Source organism: Podarcis pityusensis, assembly GCF_964106645.2.
Source record: "Podarcis pityusensis genome assembly, chromosome: 3".
Taxonomy (NCBI): Eukaryota; Metazoa; Chordata; class Lepidosauria; order Squamata; family Lacertidae; genus Podarcis; species Podarcis pityusensis.
The window spans coordinates 49,918,386-49,936,802 of record NC_138026.1 but is presented as its reverse complement, the minus strand read 5'-3'; the positions used below and the strand labels follow the sequence as shown (position 1 = coordinate 49,936,802).

The following is an 18,417-nucleotide window of genomic DNA, read 5'->3' as shown; positions in this document are numbered from 1 at the left end:
CAAGGTCACCCAGCAGCTGCGTGTGGAGGAGCGTGGAAGCGAACCCAGTTCACCAGATTACGAGTCTACTGCTCTTAACCACTACACCACACTGGTTCTGTGGTTTAGACCACAGCACCACCCGTGTCCCTAATAATTTAGCCAGTACTTGCCCCCTAATTTCTCATTCAGCAAAATAATAGACTCAAATTCCAAGAAAGTCCTTATTAAAACTAATGCTTTTGCTAATGGCATGTACCTGATCAAATAACTTGGTAGTATTTGCTATATCAATTCAATAAAAAGTACATAATTAAAATTCCTTAGAAATCACACTCATTTGTTTCAGCTAAATAGCCATTCTGCCTAGCACCCTTAAGTGTATCCATCTTTGCAGCTATTTTTTCTAGAGCTCTCATTTCCCTTAAATTAGTTTCCATCATAGAAGTATCAAATATAAAGTGCAAAGTCGTATTAGCGGCAATACATCTGGTGGAACCTTCAATTCCATTCCTGCTGGATTTTAGGACACTGTGTGAAAGCTCTCTGCTTGGGCAGGACTTCACAACATAATCAGATTGAGCCTCATTGTGGGGCATCTGCACACCAGCACTGCCAGGTGTTTGTATCTTTTCCAACAGCTATGTGATGTAGCCAAATGTACCAAATGTTTATAATGCCTGCCACTTTAGCAGTATAAATTAATAAAACGTAAGTTATATTCTGCTTTTTCCCTTCCCCTTTGAGTGGTATCTCTGTAACATTTTTTAAAAAATATTTAACTCTCAGACTATTTCCACCCCCCCCTCCCCAATCTCATAAGCATGCGCTGTAGATTAAGTGTTGTTGCTACTTGCTCTATTAGGCATGCATTAATGCACCAGGGGACCTGTAATTTATTCATGCTATTCTGTCAACCCCCTTTGCAAGGAAACAGGACTGGAAAGGTACATTACTCTCTATTGCCATGCTCAGAAACAGCAAGCAAATATTCTCTTAACTACTCTATTTCAGCCCTTTGCTTATTTTCAGTATCATTTATATTCTGATCTAATACATGTGGCCCACCATTTTAGGCTGGATGTCCTTCTGTTCTAGCCTGTAATTAGGACAATGGCAATGAAGGAGAAGGAGGGGTAGACTGCATAATAAAGGAGAGAACTGAATATTTGTTTATTTATTTAATATGTGTACTTAGTTAAAACTCACTAGAGTGATCATATTTCTTCTGGAGTGGTGTAAGTATAACCATAGCCTCAGTATAGCTACATTTAACTACCTCTGGAGCTGCCATCTTTGTTACTTCCCCCTGTTCCTCATCCTTTAATTGGAGCATGGCAACCTAAAATGTAGGAGACACACCCTACGCCCCCCCCCCACTTTATCTCTATGATAGGTAAATCCTTGCCTGATTAAATTCTGACTGCCAAGCTGCTGTTAATGACACAGGAACATGGCTTTAAAAGTTTTTTTTTTTAAAAAAAGTTACAGCCCACTGTTTGTGTAACAGATTCTAGCTTCCTATAAATATAAGCTTCTCTCTTTTTTTGGAAAGTTTTTCCTAAGGACAAAAGCAAAATAATATAGGGAGAAGGAATTCACCCCTTCTAGAACTGCCTCTGTTGCAAAGCAATTGCAAATACTTTTGCGCTCATAGTGAGATATTGGCTTGTGAATTTCTCTTGCAGTTTTTATTCTCATTATTGTTTGCTTATCTTATGGTCTTGCTTCTCGCCTTGTGCGTCTCAAGATAACCTCATTTTCATCACGGCATGAATACAGCAATGAATGAGGCCACAGAAAGAAAGAAAATACAGCTTTCCTCAATAACTACAGCAGTGCAATAATACACAAAGCCCTTTGCTACAGCTTGGGTATTTTGTGTATATCATTAACAGGACAATAAAGGAATCAAGGACAATGACCTGATAAATTTAGCAGCAACAAGACTGTACTTTCCTGACTTTTCAGAATAACCTAGTATTTCTGACCTGCATTTTTAAACTGCCATTGAGCTCTACTGCAGTATGATAATAGAAGCAGCGTGGACCACTCAGGCATGTTCAATTGCTATAACACAGTTACCTGAGAACTACAATCTGAACTACACTCTTTTGCATAGTAGTTCACAATTCTTGGGTCAAGTAGTACTAAATATTACTGAGGCAAGTATTGTTAAAACTGTCATTATAGTCCTCCGAAAACCTCAACTGTGCAATTGGTAATGTTTCTTCAGTCCTCTTACCCCTAATATAACAAATCTCACTGTTGTTAAGCCTGTAGTTTGGTAATTTGATTCTACACATAAGGAAAGGTTTTGAGTACAGACCCATAGCACATAAATCAATGAAACTGAATAAAAATAAAAAGGCAAAGTGAGGATACAAAACAGTATGCCTATTTTCCTCAGTATATACAAACAAAGGTCTGAAGATGTGCATACAGTGGTGCCTTGCAAGACGAAATTAATTCGTTCTGCGAGCTTTTTCGTCTTGCGAGTTTTTTCGTCTTGCGAAGCACGGTTTCCCAAAGTCTTCAAAATCACCAAAGTCTTCAAAAACCTCAAAAAAGGCTACCACACCGCGTGCTATGAGTTGCTCCTCGAAGTCACCCTGGGTATTAATGGTTTTAAGAAAAAGGAAACAAACTTGCAAGACGTTTTCGTTTTTTTCGTTTTTCGTCTTGCGAAGCAAGCCCATAGGGAAATTCGTCTTGTGAAGCAACTCAAAAAACGAAAAACTCTTTCGTCTTGCGAGTTTTTCTTCTTGAGAGGCATTCGTCTTGCGAGGTACCACTGTATAAAGATTTTCCACACTGACCCTCTTAACACAGTCTGCATGTTTATTGCTTTTAAATATGTTTTTGTTAGTGATATTGAATGTTAGAAGATAGAGTAGGCTAGAAATGTAAAATAAATACTTATTTATTGGTATTTGAAAGCACATGACTTCTGCCACCATTTACAGTTCCATTATGTTATGTGAGTGCCATGCGAAGGAAAATAAGCAAGTTGAATAAGGCAGCAGATGCCCTGGGTTATTTTAAATAATTTAATCATGTGACTAATTGGTCTCTGCTGGGTTTCTGTGGTAACTGCTTCCTAAGTGCTGATGGCAATTGTGTTAAATGTAGCTTGGAAACAGCACGTAGGGTGTAGTGCCTTCTAGAGAGCAGAGGGATTCCATACAGCTAGGCTTGGAAGGCGCTCCAGCGGAGCCATCGATGATCAAACATCAAAATGTTTACAGCTGTGTCTATGCACTGCTTCTTGACTTCCAATAAAGGGGTTTTTGCATCTCTTCCCTAAAGGTTGTGGGCTGAATGACTGTCCTATAATGCATGTGTATCTGAATTTCCGGCAGATTTAAAAGATGCATGCACAAAGAGCACATATTGAAACTGAATGGCCAGCAGTTCTGCAGCTGCTTAGAATCAAACTCAAATTACTCTAACTTGTACAACGTAAGCTGGAGCACTTTATTTATGGTTGTACAAGTGATACAAGCTATTAGTTCTTTCCATAATTCATTGGGAAGGGGACATAAATTCTATTTTATTTATGTTGTTTCAAAAAAATTACATATTGCTTGATAGTAAAAAAACAAACAAACATAAAACATCCTTGGTTATATCAATGTTATTTTCATTGTTATTGGGTTAAGGGGTTAGAAACTTCCATTTCTGCTTCAGTTTAGCCACAGTTTAGCATCACAGCCCATCACTAAACTGTTGTTAATCTTAGCTATAGTTGGTTGGCAAAAAGTCAATTTCTTAAACTATGGTCTGAAATTGGCTTGTAATATGAGCTAGTTTGTTCAAGTTGGATGCCACAGCAATATGTTGTTAATCTAAAACAGAAACAAACAACAGCCACACTGGAAAAGGAGACTGGAAGTGGGGTGCGGACAAGACCAATGCTTGTCTATTCTCAATCTTGTTACACTCAACTATCATTTCACATTATATCTGAATGAACTGAATAATTTTGTGGTAAATAGTATTTGCTTGTTCCATTATTTCATTCTAGCTAATCCTTCTCTTGTCTGTTTTAAACTATTAACATTTAATATGTGACAAACTTCAAAAAGTATTAAATAAACAGACAGGAAATGGTCAGTTCCCAAGTTACATCATTCTGCTGTATCACTAAGGATACAATCCTACGCATTATTACCTGGGAGCTATGAAATTTGGATAAAAAGTGGGCTGTGTTTTCAGAAGAGTAAAGTTTATTTAACCTGCTCCATGGATGAAAGAGACAATAGTATATATGTCCCCTCTTCAGTATGAGCTTGAAATTACTCTCAAACACCAGATAAGGAAAATGGTAGAGATACTCACACTGCCTTGGAAAAGGAAACACGAAACCTTCACAGATGTTCCCTGCATCTGATCTAACATTTTGCTAAAGTATAAATATCACTAAAGTAATGTTTTGGAATAAATACTACTTTACAGATTTCAGTATTTCTTTTGGGGAGGTTGAGGGTCAACTACACTTTATAAAGTTTGTTTTTTTAATGTCCTCTAATATTTTTTAAGTACTAGGCAAAATAGGAAGGCATTAAGACACTTTTACTTGCAAACATTGCTTTTAAATATGAACATATTTGAATATATATTTTTACCAATGACATTAAGATATATTAGGTAGAAAAACAAGTTTATAAAAATGCAGTCTTCTTGACACTCTAATTTGTGCCTCTAATGTTCAGAGTCCTAATGAGCCACTAACTTATGACAGTAAGCTATATCAAAATGGAGTTAATTTCAATACATTGCATAACCTCAGGAAAACTGGATATTTCATGAACATTTCATTCTCAAACTCCTTCACGCTTGATATGAAAACAGTATAGCCAGCCATACTGCTGAATTTCCTCCAATATTAGTCCGAAAGTATCTGGTGTTTCAAATTAAAAAGGGTTGGGAGGGGGGAGCAAGAGAAAGCAAACAAACCAAACCCTAGTAACAAAAGCAACAGCAGAAGCCATCATGCAGTGTTCACAAGTATAGAATCATTTTCCTTTCTGTTACCTTGCAATACATAAAGACACATGCACCACGCAAGAAGGGCAAAATCTGAAATTCACTTGCCACTAAATATAAGGGAATACATCATTTGTCACAACTTCTCGAAGGCACGAGGTTTTGAAAGCATTCAGGATGGTCTAGAATGATGTGCTAAGAGGATATGACCCCTTGTATGGTGTACTTGTATGGTGTACTAAGAACCAACTAGTCATGCCCTACCACTTCTGCCTCAAGGAACATCTTCTGTGTGCAGTGCTCCCCTGAGTTACACATGTGTTTTGTAGTAGTAGTAGAAATTGCTGCTGTTACAACAGAGGCCAGTTTTGAGCAATATTTCGCAGAATGAATTATTTCAATGTATGTTCAACACAGAGGGGTTTTGTGGGTGAATTTCTGTGGGTGGAATATATTCACACTGTCAAAACCACAGAATTGATTTAATGAGTATGGAAGACTTCCACAATGCAAATTTCTTTCAGAAAACGCAATGGTTGTACAGTAGGGCAAAAAAAATAAAAAAGCTCAAAGAAAGACTCTCTGTTCATTTATATAGTCATTTCTCTCTCTCCAACTCTCTTCACATTGAGGTATCAAACACTTTAGGGTGCTAGCATTTCAAGAGATATCACAAATTGTATTTTATTATTTTGAAGTCCAACTGGAAACAATGAGTTAATGTTACGGAGTATAAAAAGCACAGCTTATTTTCCACCACCTTGTTATTTCCCATTCTCTTACATGACAATTGTCTTGGACAAAACATAAGAGTTTTTCTGAACTTATTGTGCCTCCTAGAGCTTTGTCGGGTAAATGATTTGGAATGGGGACAGAATTTCATCCATGACACAGCCAACCTCCCCCCTACCTCTAACTTTACTGCAGTTGTACTATCAATACTTTTTCTATCTGTAGTTTTAATTTTTCCACATTCTGTGAAAAGTGGCTACAAAGTAAACGATGAAAAAGGCAAAATACACATACAAATGCTTCCAAATATGCAAAATACGTGATCCAATACTCAACAGAAGACTCTTACTGACTCCAGTGTGTTTTGGATCTTCACCAAAGAAAGGAAGCAGTAAATAGAACACTTTTTTTAAATAAAAAAAAAAGCTACTTATTTTAATGTCTGCATTCACAGGTGTTATTTGTCACAGTAGCAGGTAACAAATTTGCTTCAAGAGGTGTGATTTAAGTTGACAATGTCCCTTTAAACTTCTGAATTCTAAGCTTAACTGTGGCATATTTACTCTCCCCTTTTTACCGTTTTCTTTGCTCTGAGGTATGTGGACCATCTGTGCCTCTAATATGGTGTTCTTAAATAGCCTCCAGTGTGATTCAGTTTTTGTTTTTAATCACTTTTCATTTTGAAAAACTTCCTTTCCATTAACTCTTTAATTTGCTATTTTAAAGACATTTAACAGCGTTCCTTCCTTCGTAAGCTTTAAGGATGACTTTAGGTCTCAAGGACCATCACATGAAACTATGCATGTTTGACAACATTCTTAGAAGACTCCAAAGTGGTTAGAACCTTCTAGAGATAATATTGCATGAGAACTTAGCCCTGCAATATCACATGAGAACTAGGGTTTCACCTGACAACCTGGGGCCCATATAAGGTGATCTAAAATAGCACACACTAGCCTCTACTGTAGAGCACCTGGCTCTCTTTGAGCATGCACATGAATCTATTTTTCACCTTTATATTGATCAGAAAAATGCCCTGTTAATACAATCTGCATATATGTTACACTACTATTGGACAATACTAGACAAAATGCAGAAAAATACTTGCAGATATACCACTGTCTCTCATCAAATATTTAGTTCATTCAAAGGAAGCTATTTTATATCTGTACTACCCCAAATTTGGCATGGACCATCCACAAACCTTTCTCTCCTACATTGCCAAGTTTCATATCACTCTGTTGACTTATATCCTAACTTTGAGTCATGGCCCCATCCCAATTTCTTATTTTTTAAAATATATATATATATTTGTTAAATATTTTCCTAGTTTACGAAACAAACAACATGTCTTGTCTCTTCTTTCAGGTTGCACAGTCTTTCTGACAAATCAGTTACATTTGTTGTGAGACCTTAGTGTTGAGTACAGTATATGGTTGGGGAAGAAGAAGGGTGAAGAGGAGGGGTGCAGTGATGACGCTTATATTCTTTTGTATAGTATGCGTGGGGGGGTTTGTGTCAGCGTCAACTGGGTAGTTTCTCTTTCTATTCATTTATTACATTTCCTTGGCAGTGTGAGGTATTGGGGGTAGGGTGTGGTTTGTTGTCTATGGTTGGCTGCAGTAGGGTTTGTTTGCATTTGTGAGGGGCGGGGAGGGCTTGTTGGGTCAGGTAAGCCAGATGGATTCATATGCTGTTGGCAGATTCCTGTTGTTGTCTTGTTGGGCTGTGTATAGCCATACTGGGGTGAAGGCATCCTCTTCTATTTGTCCCTGTGTCAGTTTCAGTTTGTTGCTTAGCTTTTCTAGCAAAACTGTTTCCCATACAATTTGATACCATTGCTTCATGTTTACTCCTGACAGGTCTCTCCAGTGTCTGGCTATGAGGCTTTTGGGTGCTCAGAGTAGGTGGGTTATAAGCTCTGTATAGTGCAAGTGGTCATTATGATCTTGAAAGATATTCAATAGGGCCAGTTCTGGGGTGAGTTCTAATACTTGTTTAGTTATTTTGCTTATCTCTTGTAGGACTGCTGCCCAGAAGGTTTGGATTTTAGGGCACTCCCAACCACATTGTGTCTGTGGTATGTGTCTGTGGAGGTGCAGCCTCTCCAACACCTTGGTGAGGTTCCTGGGAGTATCAGCACCAGTTTCTGTGGTGTTAAGTACCACCTGTAGGTGAGTTTCAGAGTGAGTTCCCTTCTTTTGGCAGATATGGATTTAAAGGGAGGTTCAGACCACATTCTAGTCCATTGGGTGGGGTTAATTTCATAGCCTATGTCATGCTCCCATTGTTCTTTCACAGCATCAAGGGGGGTTGTGGGATTCTGGAGCAGTATTTTGTATTTTGTGGATACCATTCCTTTACCGCATCCCTCTGCTGTCAGGAGAAGGTTTTTGAAGGTGGTCAAGGGCCTAGTGGCTGCTGATTTTACTGCTGGATTGTTTAAGAAGTCATGTAGTTGATGGTGTGTTAGCCAAGGTAGTTTGTCTTGCATTTCTTGTGTTGGTATGGGTTTGTTGTTTTGGTAGAAGTCTCTTAAACAGTGTAGGCCTTTGGCTTGCCAGGTTTTTATCTGGAGGTTTTGTGCTGGGTGTTGGAATAGTGGGTTATAGGCCAGGGGGGTTAGTGGGGATGGGGATAGTTTGCCTACTTTTTCCTTCCATGCTTGGATGTATTGTCTAGTTGAGAGTCCTGAATTGCAGGGGGTTGGACTAGATGGGTCCCTTCCAACTCTGATTCTATTAAGACACCATGAGCATTTCACCAATAACTGCATTATTTTGGAAAATATATATACTCATTAAAGGCTTCTGCTTCATGTTCCAAATAAAACACATGATTAATTAATATGGACTTGAAAATATTAAACCACAATAAGCCAAAACCCAAGCCAATGCACTACACACCAGCACTAGCCCTTTAGAAAGACAGACCTTGAACTGTTCCTTGAAAATAAGCAAACTGAAATTGACTGAGCAGGGCAACAAAGGAGGTTAAAGGTGCAGGCCCTTCATAGTGAATGCTTTTATTGGCTCTCCAAAGATGCAACACTAAGGCTCCAATCAATCAGACTTAGGCCTTGGTTTGCACTTAATATGGAGTACGTCCTAGTGAACTCAGTGAAACTTACTTCTGAGTAAACATGCATAGGATCAGGCTGTAGCACCACCAGTCTGACATCTCAACTCCCACAAACAGGCAGGGGGCAGAAAGGGCCTTTGTGAATTTAATAGCTGGAATTGTACCTAGAAATGAAGTGGAAGCCAACAAAAATGTCAGAACATAAGTAATTATATATTTTTCTACAGTGTGTGTGTATATGTGTTTCAAATAACTGAGCAACTACAATTGCTGCAATCCAGCATTTCCAAAGTAAAAAGTATGTAGGGGCTCCCCAGTTCTCCATGAGTAGGAAAATCTTGGCATGTACCAAGGGAAATTCTGGAGTGAATACAAAACATTTCCTTCCAGAGGAGAAAATGAGATCACATATATTCCTAAATGTCCTTCTAAGATTGTCAGCACACAGTGAGGCTCACCAACCATTTTCTAACTGAACATTATGCCCTGAGAAAAAAAGTATGTTTTGATGCTATAACAAAGCATCCCAAAGAAATACAATATTTCTTTTCAGTCACTTTGAGAACTAACTGATGTACAGCTGTCTTCTGCATGCTTGATTTTTCTACAGAATGAGATAGAATGTTATCTTCTCAGCGAGAGCTGACCCAGCAGTTTCACATGCAGTTACAATATGACCACATATAAAATATAGCAATGAACATTTTTAGACATGTGATCGCTTCATCTCTATGCTTGAATATAAACAATACCCACGGTTGTCCATAGGTTGGGTTGTTATTTAAACTGATTTAGGGTCCCTTCAGGTCCAAGATACACATGGTGGTGGTAGTAAACATATCTGCCCCAATCATTTCTGTTATTTACTGAGTTGAATAGGATCCAAAATGCAGCATTCTGATTGGTCCTAGAACAATAGGATTCAGAATGCAGCAGTCTGATTGGGCCACAGGAGCCACCCAATCCAGCTCCAGGTGGAAGTGAATCCGCAACCTGATTGGCCTGCAGGAGAATCCCAGAATTAGCCAATCACGTGCAGCCCATTGTGTAAGTAATGTATATAAAGCAGACATTGTGGGGGAACTTCCATTCCTCCTCACCACTATGAGCTGAATAAAGAGCATGAAATCCACTCTCGACTCCGAGTATATTTCAATTTCTAAAACAAGGGACAGGGTGTGATCCCATTAGGAAGGACTGCTGTTGCCTCCCAGTCATCTTTCCCACTGTAGCCCTTCCTCCCATAAGCTTTTTTCACAGGCAGCCTCATTTCTGGAACTGAAACTTGCTGGGAGAAAAAAGACTTCAGGGGAAGGGCTGCATAGGAAATAATGGTGGGCAGGAGATGGGTTTAGTGTCTCCTACCCAGGTGCCCCATTTCTGCTTTATATCACACCCAGCTTTAAATCTGTATTTCAAAATCAGCCTGTCACTGGACCTTAGTGGATTCTTCTGGTCAATTTGTTTCTAACACATGCCCCATTACTTGAAGGAGATGGTCAGATTTTAAGTCATAATTAGTCACATCCATCTCTATAGAGCGAATGATGCCAGAATACAACATGACTGATGTAACACAACTTAATGGTTATAATTAAAAGGGAACATGCCTCTTAATTGCATTGGATACCTGCTAATCATCTGGACAATGGGAATTTGATTCAAATTTAGGGTATTAAATGGCAGCAGATGGACAATAAACTCTCCACTAAGCATGCATACACTGATGAGCACTCCATTCTGCCAGTTACCTCCATTAAGGATATGTTGGTGGCATCAGTCAGTCAGTTCCCACAATGCTGCATTTGGTGCTGAAATAATTGCTAGTGAGGAAATTTTGATAAGTTAGTTAAAAAATAGTTGATGTGCTTTCATTGTTGCTGCCACATTCGCATAGACAGTAAACAGCACATTTGTTCTACGTGTGGCTCCAGAGTCTTCTGTGTAATGGCAGTTTTGTAATTCAGTTTTCAAGAAACTGAGGTCACTTCCAGATGAACTCTTTAAATGAGCATCCATCCAGATTTCTTTTCACAGATTTTGTGGGGAGGTATGTCATGTGCCTGATCTATACCTTACACAACCTATGTTCATAAATATATTCAAAAAATATTACACAGGAGGGATATCACAGGTCTCTATTTTTCTAGCCATGCAAGCAAACTGATGCTGTAAAACATGCCCCCTTAAACTTCCCACCATGTGTAGGAAGTGGGAAGCATAAAGACTATATTCTTGTCATGAAGGCAGACACCAGAATCCCCTTGAGTGTCTGTGTGCAAATTGACACAGCTGCTAGTGTTCACAGATGTTCTGAGGTTGAACACACAACATACATATGCCACTGGCTGATTGTCTACTGATTTAAACAAGGCTACTGACGAAAAAGGAATCCCAGTTTTAAATTAAGCCTGATGTGAATTGTGTGGATAAATCCAAACATATTATCCTGCCATGGGCCCTTAAGCTTTCCAAACGACAATTACCGTATTTTTCGCTCTATAAGACGCACCAGGCCACAAGACGCAGCTAATTTTTGGAGGAAGAAAACAAGAAAAAAAATATTGTGAATCTCAGAAGCCAGAACAGCAAGAGGGATCGCTGCGCAGTAAAAGCAGCAATCCCTCTTGCTGTTCTGGCTGCTGGGATAGCTGCGCAGCCTGCATTCGCTCCATAAGACGCACACACATTTCCCCTTACTTTTTAGGAGGGAAAAAGTGAGTCTTATAGAGCAAAAAATACGGTATATATGTTTACAATCCTGATATTTCAGCCACTTGCATTATCTAAGAACATGCCCCAAATTTAAAATAGTCCGCACTAAACCTTGCTTATCAGCTCCACTTTTAAACAAAATTGCATTTGTGGTCAAAAGTTATTTCACCACCACAAGAAATTGCTGCTGGTAAATTTCTGGTTTGCCCTATTTGCTCTGAAGCTTGCAGTCTAGTATAGTTTAAGAGACATCATCTCAGCCAGGAACAGAGTGGAACAATGCTCAGCTGTAGATGCCTTTGCTTTTGTCATTCTAATGTACCTACCTGAAAGGTCATATACTAAGCAATGAAAAATACCAGCCTAGGAGCTTCTAAGAGATAATCAACTGGAAAAATATGAGGCTTTATTTAAGAGACAGGAGTTAAATAGCAAGGAAATCATTTGTTAGAGAAGACACACACAGATTCACTGGGACACAGCCAGCCAGAAGGAGCTTGAGGAAATGAAATGCTGTAGTTGAATCCTGGGTCCAAGTTGCCTTGGATATTTTGAAGGTTATTTCATGGACATGATCTAAAGTGACTTTAGACTTTGTAACCAAGTTAAAGGAGCCTTATTTAAGATCTAGGGAGTAAATTTGGGAAAAATAGATATATCTAAATAGCTTTTATTTGAATCTTTCCTCAGAATATGTAAAACAGAAATCTTTTCTCAGTTATATTTTTTTACATTTAGCTTCTCCAAGCTATTTCCTGAAACCACAACACAAAAAGGGCCAAACCATGATTTGGAATTAAATGTGTACCAGTCCAGTAGATAAACTGCCTTCTTTAGAGCCTTCTGCTTTTCTGTAAGTACTGTAGAAATACATGGGACTTCACTGGCCCAGTAAATAGAGAGAGAGGTTTGTGCCACTGGTGGATCATGGGGACTCAAATTTCAGTGATGCCCTGTGCAATTGCCAGAGTTCATTGTCCCTCTGCCTTTCTCGCTCCATTATAAATCATAGTTTGGTTATATTTGAAAAGCTTATTTTAAAGAATAAATCCACAAGAAAAACAAACCTAACCCTTGGGTGTGTGTTTTTTTACAGTTAGGTGAATGAGCAACATCTACAATTTTTCAAACTTCCCTGAAGGAAAATGTTCAGGTTTCTAGTTTTCTTTCTTTTTCTTTTTTAGGAATGTGATCAATATTTTGTCACTATTCATTGGCTTATCAGGGATTAATGCATCTTATACCTTCCTGGGCTATACATTTAAACCAGCAATTTCAAAATTATTCTGGTGAATAATATCCTATATTTACTCCCAGCCTGAGATATACCGCATTTTTCCGTGTATAACACGCCCCCATGTATAAAACACGTCCCCATTTTTAACACTTATTTATAATTTAAAAAACCTCGTCTTATACACAGAAAAATATGGTATATATCTCCTTATTAATCATATGGCAATGAACTCCAATTACAAAAGGATTCCTCAAAACAGATTGCTATGCATCATTATATCATTATCTAGTTCAGAACTTGCTTGTTATGCAACTGAAAGCAAAGCCGATTATACCATGCAATATAATTTGATGCATCATCATATATTCATTTACAAGATGCCATTTTGTTTGCACATACTAAATTTGTTTGTACACGGGTAAACACAGGCATAGTAAACTGTATGGATCCCACTTAACAAAAATGTTCCAGACTGCGATTTACATAAACGTTACTTTCACACAATTAGCTTTGTTTCCAATTTTTAAGACTTTTCAGTTCAAGTTTTCTCCATGTTTATGAAGGCTACAAATTCTGAAAATTAAACTGAATCTGCACACAATCCCAAAATAAGAATGGAAATTGTTAATAAAAGCATCCAAGTGAAATTGTGAGACTTGACTAGTGTGTCATGCAATGGAAATGTCACTTGTCATTTTAAAGATGTAAAAAAAAAAAGTCAGATTCTGCTATGCTCTGGTTGCCTGAAACTGGTCATTCTACAAGATTTTGTGAGCTCTAAGCAATGCTCTTTTAAGACACTTTTTACACACATGAAGTTCACATTGATTTTCTTCAAGAGTGAGTGTAATACAAATATAAAACCTATACTGGCCAGAATGCTCATTCAAACAGAGCCAAAATGGCAATTTAACCCTTCCTCAGCTGGCCTTTTATTCAGGTAGTAGTGCCTAACAATGTGTGCTCCCTTATCCTGGCCAGCTTTTCCCTTGGGCAAGAATAAAGAGTGTTGGATGCTTCTTCCTGAACATACACAGAACACCTTCAGGCAGCAGAACTCAATTGTGAATACTCCTCCTGCCACAAACAACTCTGGGAAAGACTAGCTGAGAGCCACTAGATACTAGTCCCTGCAGGGATTTGTTCTGCTTGAGGAAGTGAAGAGCAGCAGTGCTGAACCAGTTCATTAACTTCAATGGATTTCAATGGATCTACTCTGAGTAGGACTAGCAACTCAATACAGCCCTAGTTTTTCAAAGGCCTTTAACCTCAGTTCAAATAAAATGAGAAACTATAGTTAATGGAAGACTTCCCAGTTTGAGCCCAAAGGCTCATTTATATTTTGGCTTATTTAAGATAGGATAATTGAGCATGGATAGTGTAAATAAACCAAATACTTATATTCTTATGTAAGCCACTTTTGTGATTACCTGGTATCTGTCATTTGTGTACTGTATAAAGATTAGAACTGCTGAAATGTGATAAATGTGAAGTCCCATTGATTTCTATGAGAGAGGGCATACAATCGGCTCTCCCATGGAAATGAATAGGGCTTCAAAACCCTTTACAGTGGTACCTCGGGTTACATACGCTTCAGGTTACATACGCTTCAGGTTACATACGCTTCAGGTTACAGACTCCGCTAACCCAGAAATATTACCTTGGGTTAAGAACTTTGCTTCAGCATGAGAACAGAAATCGTGCTCCAGCAGCGCGGCAGCAGCAGGAGGCTTCATTAGCTAAAGTGGTCTTCAGGTTAAGAACAGCTTCAGGTTAAGAACGGACCTCCGGATCGAATTAAGTACTTAACCCGAGGTACCACTGTACTTGGATTGGGCTGTGTTCTATTCTTTGTTTCTTGCATGCGCATGTGGCTCTATTAGTTTGCAGCATGTGTGCTTGTGATATTGGATGACATGCTTTAGAACAATTTCCAGGTGGCTGCCATAAATAATCTGACTCAAATTAATATTCGTAAGAAAGTGTTTTTTATGTATGGCACATACCCTGCAGTGAGTTTTTAAAATGTAAATGTAGATTACATCCTAATGGGTCACATAACACCTGGTAATAATAGATATATCATTTCTGCTTTTTATTTTTGAAGCGCTAATGAGTATCCCTTCTTTACTATTTTTTCCCCCCAGACTAGGCTAAGTGCTTATTGCTGCAGTTCTTAGTCAGGGTAGGAAAGGGAAGTCTGCCTAGTACAATCCATTAGGAAATCCAAGCCATAAATGAAATGACCACAAAGACCTATCAGTTAGCAGAAATGCAGCAGCTGTACATATTTATTGTAACATAACACTATATTGTTGCAGAGATGTGCTGTTTAAAACATGCATAAGGCAGGTGAAACGTGACCATATTACTTCTCTGTTTGAAAATGAGAAGGTGTAGAGTGGCATAACCTCAAATACATAAATAAACATTAGACTAATGGGGAAGACAGGTACACAACAAGTCTGGCAATAACAGTTCAAAGGTCACTGGTAAATGTGAAACATTTGCAGCCTTGCAAATTTGATCTTATACTATATTCTTTTTCAATGTGCTGCTTTAGCACATGCTATAAAAACTATAAGGGGCTAGTAAAGCTTTATCACACCTTCCTGAAATGAGGAGCAGAAGGGAAAATGTCTGAGCATTATAGTCTACTCTTGATCACATGTATAGATTGAAAATACCAAAGAAATGCAACTAATGGAGAAATGGCATTCTTATTTCATTAAAAACCTGAAGAGGTATTAGTTAAAATCCTGACACCAATAAGTGCTAAATAGTCCTAAAGTAGTTTGACCAGTGCTCCCCCCAGGGGGTACTCAAGGGCACGCAGTACCAGCACCTCTTTTTTTGTTAAAAAGATTATAAAAAGGATTTAGTAGGCACAAGGTAAACTAAAGCTGCAGCTTTTTCAACTTGAACTGGCATTGTCTAAAGACAAACTGTATGATAACTTGCAGATCACTATATGTCCTAGTGGCCATCTTGAAACCAAAGGCTCAGCTTGGTTGCTGGAGACCTACATAAATTTTCTGTACAATTCTTCGTCTTTAGTTATTTTATTTCATTTTTTATTTAGGTAATTTATATACCATTCCATACTTCAAAGAAATCTCTGAGTAGTTTACATCACAATAAAAACATCAGAAATATACACAAAAATCATAATAAAAATCCACATTTTAAAGCAGCACAAAACATATGGGGACCATATTAACCACTAGTAGGTCCAAAATACAGAAATACAACAGAAAGAAAGAACTCTGCCCACTAAATATAGAAGCATGCATTTATAGGTATTAGAAGTTATCTGTTTACACAGACTGAGAGGCTATTTATGCAACACAGTTGTCCAATTAGAGGGTGTTACTACAATGACTATTATTGGGGAACTCCTGTGAAAATATGGTGCTGGTAGAAGAACAGAATACCATAGAATCATAGAATCATAGAGTTGGAAGAGACCACAAGGGCCATCGAGTCCAACCCCCTGCCAAGCAGGAAACACCATCAGAGCACTCCTGACATATGGTTGTCAAGCCTCTGCTTGAAGACCTCCAAAGAAGGAGACTCCACCACACTCCTTGGCAGCAAATTCCACTGTCGAACAGCTCTTACTGTCAGGAAGTTCTTCCTAATGTTTAGGTGAAATCTTCTTTCTTGTAGTTTAGATCCATTGCTCCGTGTCCGCTTCTCTGGAGCAGCAGAAAACAACCTTTCTCCCTCCTCTATGTGACATCCTTTTATATATTTGAACATGGCTATCATATCACCCCTTTCCAGCATTTGTGGAAATAGATAATCTCTGAATCTAAAGCAAGGATGGGAAACCTGTGGTTTCCCAGATGTTTACTGACTTCCACCAGCCATAGCCAGAATGACCAATGTTCAGGAATTATGGGAGTTGCAGTCTAACAACTGGAGAGCCACAGGTTCCTATCCCTCCTTGAAAGTTCCCACCCTCAAAATGCCTATGGGAGAACGCCTTCTCCAGTATCAACCTTCCTGTGGATTAAAAGATAGTGGTCCATATTGCTCTCTTTATTGTGGCCACTAATAATCACTCAACTCAAATTCTGCCCCATTCTCTGGTTTGTTATTGGGGGAGCCTTGTAGCACTTTTGAGTGCTTAACTCTGTTCTGCAGCAGACAAATCACCATGTTAGATTACCCAAAATCCAATGGTCAACCCAACATCAACATCAGGTTGGCTATTGCATTTTGGGTAATCTAAAATTACCAATGGTTGCCTCCGACTGGAGCAGAGTGAAAGCAACACACTGCAGTAGGAAACATGTGCAATCTTGGCTGATGTAAGTGATTGGCAATGGTGGTAGAGCACAGTGGTAACACACAACAGCAGAAGGTGGGGGGTCCAGGTGGAGCCATCCAATGGGGTACCATGCCAAGGGCCCACTAAAGTCTGAACCCCAGTCCTGACTGCGTTTCATCATCTGGCATAAAGCACTCTTACTCCCTTAAAACTGATCATCTCAAGCATCTGATAGGCACTGTGGCATAATCCCAGTCCCTGATGACTAAGTAACACCTAGCTTTAAAATGTTCTGTGCTAATATGTTAACTTCATGAAAATGCCCCCCCCCTTTCACAAATCAAAAGGACCACTGGAAATACTAAACCCTTCAAAAGAAACTGAAAACAAACCAAATGACGACAGCCATTTCAAAACAGTCCTCTTCTGATATTCCCTATATAAATTTGCTTATTTCTATACCTTCACTCCAGAAGATTCAAACACAAAAACAAAACTCAGTATTTTATATTTATAAACTTATAATGAGAAAAAAAGAGAGTAAGTGGAAAAAAATGTTACCACAGCAAATTTAACCTCCTTTGTATTTGGATTACATTAGCTTGCCAAAGATACAGTGTGGAGGAATCCACAAAGGTGGATCTTTTGGGTCCAGGAGCATGTTCACAAACTGATGTTCATGTGGTATTGTGGCTTGATACCTGTATGCAGCGATGAACAGACATTTCCAGTTTGCTGGAAGGTTTATTTGCTTACTTACTTAAGGCTTTGCTATCTAATTCTCTCCTCCCCCCTTCTTCTCTTCTCCTTGTTCTTTTCACATCCTTTTCTGGTCCAGCTCAACTGCAAACCTGTAGCCGGGTATGTTCCAACTTTTGTGAATTTTTAGTGATAGCCAAAGATAGTCATACTTAGAGAAGAACCAGTGAAATTAATGGACTTAAGCTACTTAAATACATTGGGTTTACTCTGAGTATGACTCGTCTTAATTGGATATCACATTTGCTTTTCCCACATCCACCAACAGCCGTCAACTCTCTGTAAAGTTCTGAGCAACCTTGCCCTAGAAATATGGTTAGTATTCAGATATATACAAAAATCCTTATCACGTTTTGTATAAAAATTCTGTATCGTGAAATCTTGTTACAACCCTAATTGTTAAAAAATAAAATTAGTGGTGCCTCAAATATCCATTATGTGCTCTGCCAAAAAAGAGCACAGCATCATTAACTAAAACTGAAAATGTCATCGGAAGGAGCTGCACATATATATTATTTCAAATGCATCTTCTTAGCTTCTAGCTGTGTGTAAACTAAAACAATTTTCAACCAAATTTCTTCACAAATCATGTTAATAAAATCTTATTATCTAATTTCTTTTGAAATTATCACCTAGACTATTTATGTTG

General features: G+C 38.5%; 1 protein-coding gene across 4 annotated transcripts in view; it reads right to left on the bottom strand.

The window, feature by feature from the left end:
- The window catches only part of SOBP (sine oculis binding protein homolog), a 135,931-nt gene that overhangs the window by 81,969 nt on the left and 35,545 nt on the right, over positions 1–18,417 (bottom strand). The window lies entirely within an intron of this gene.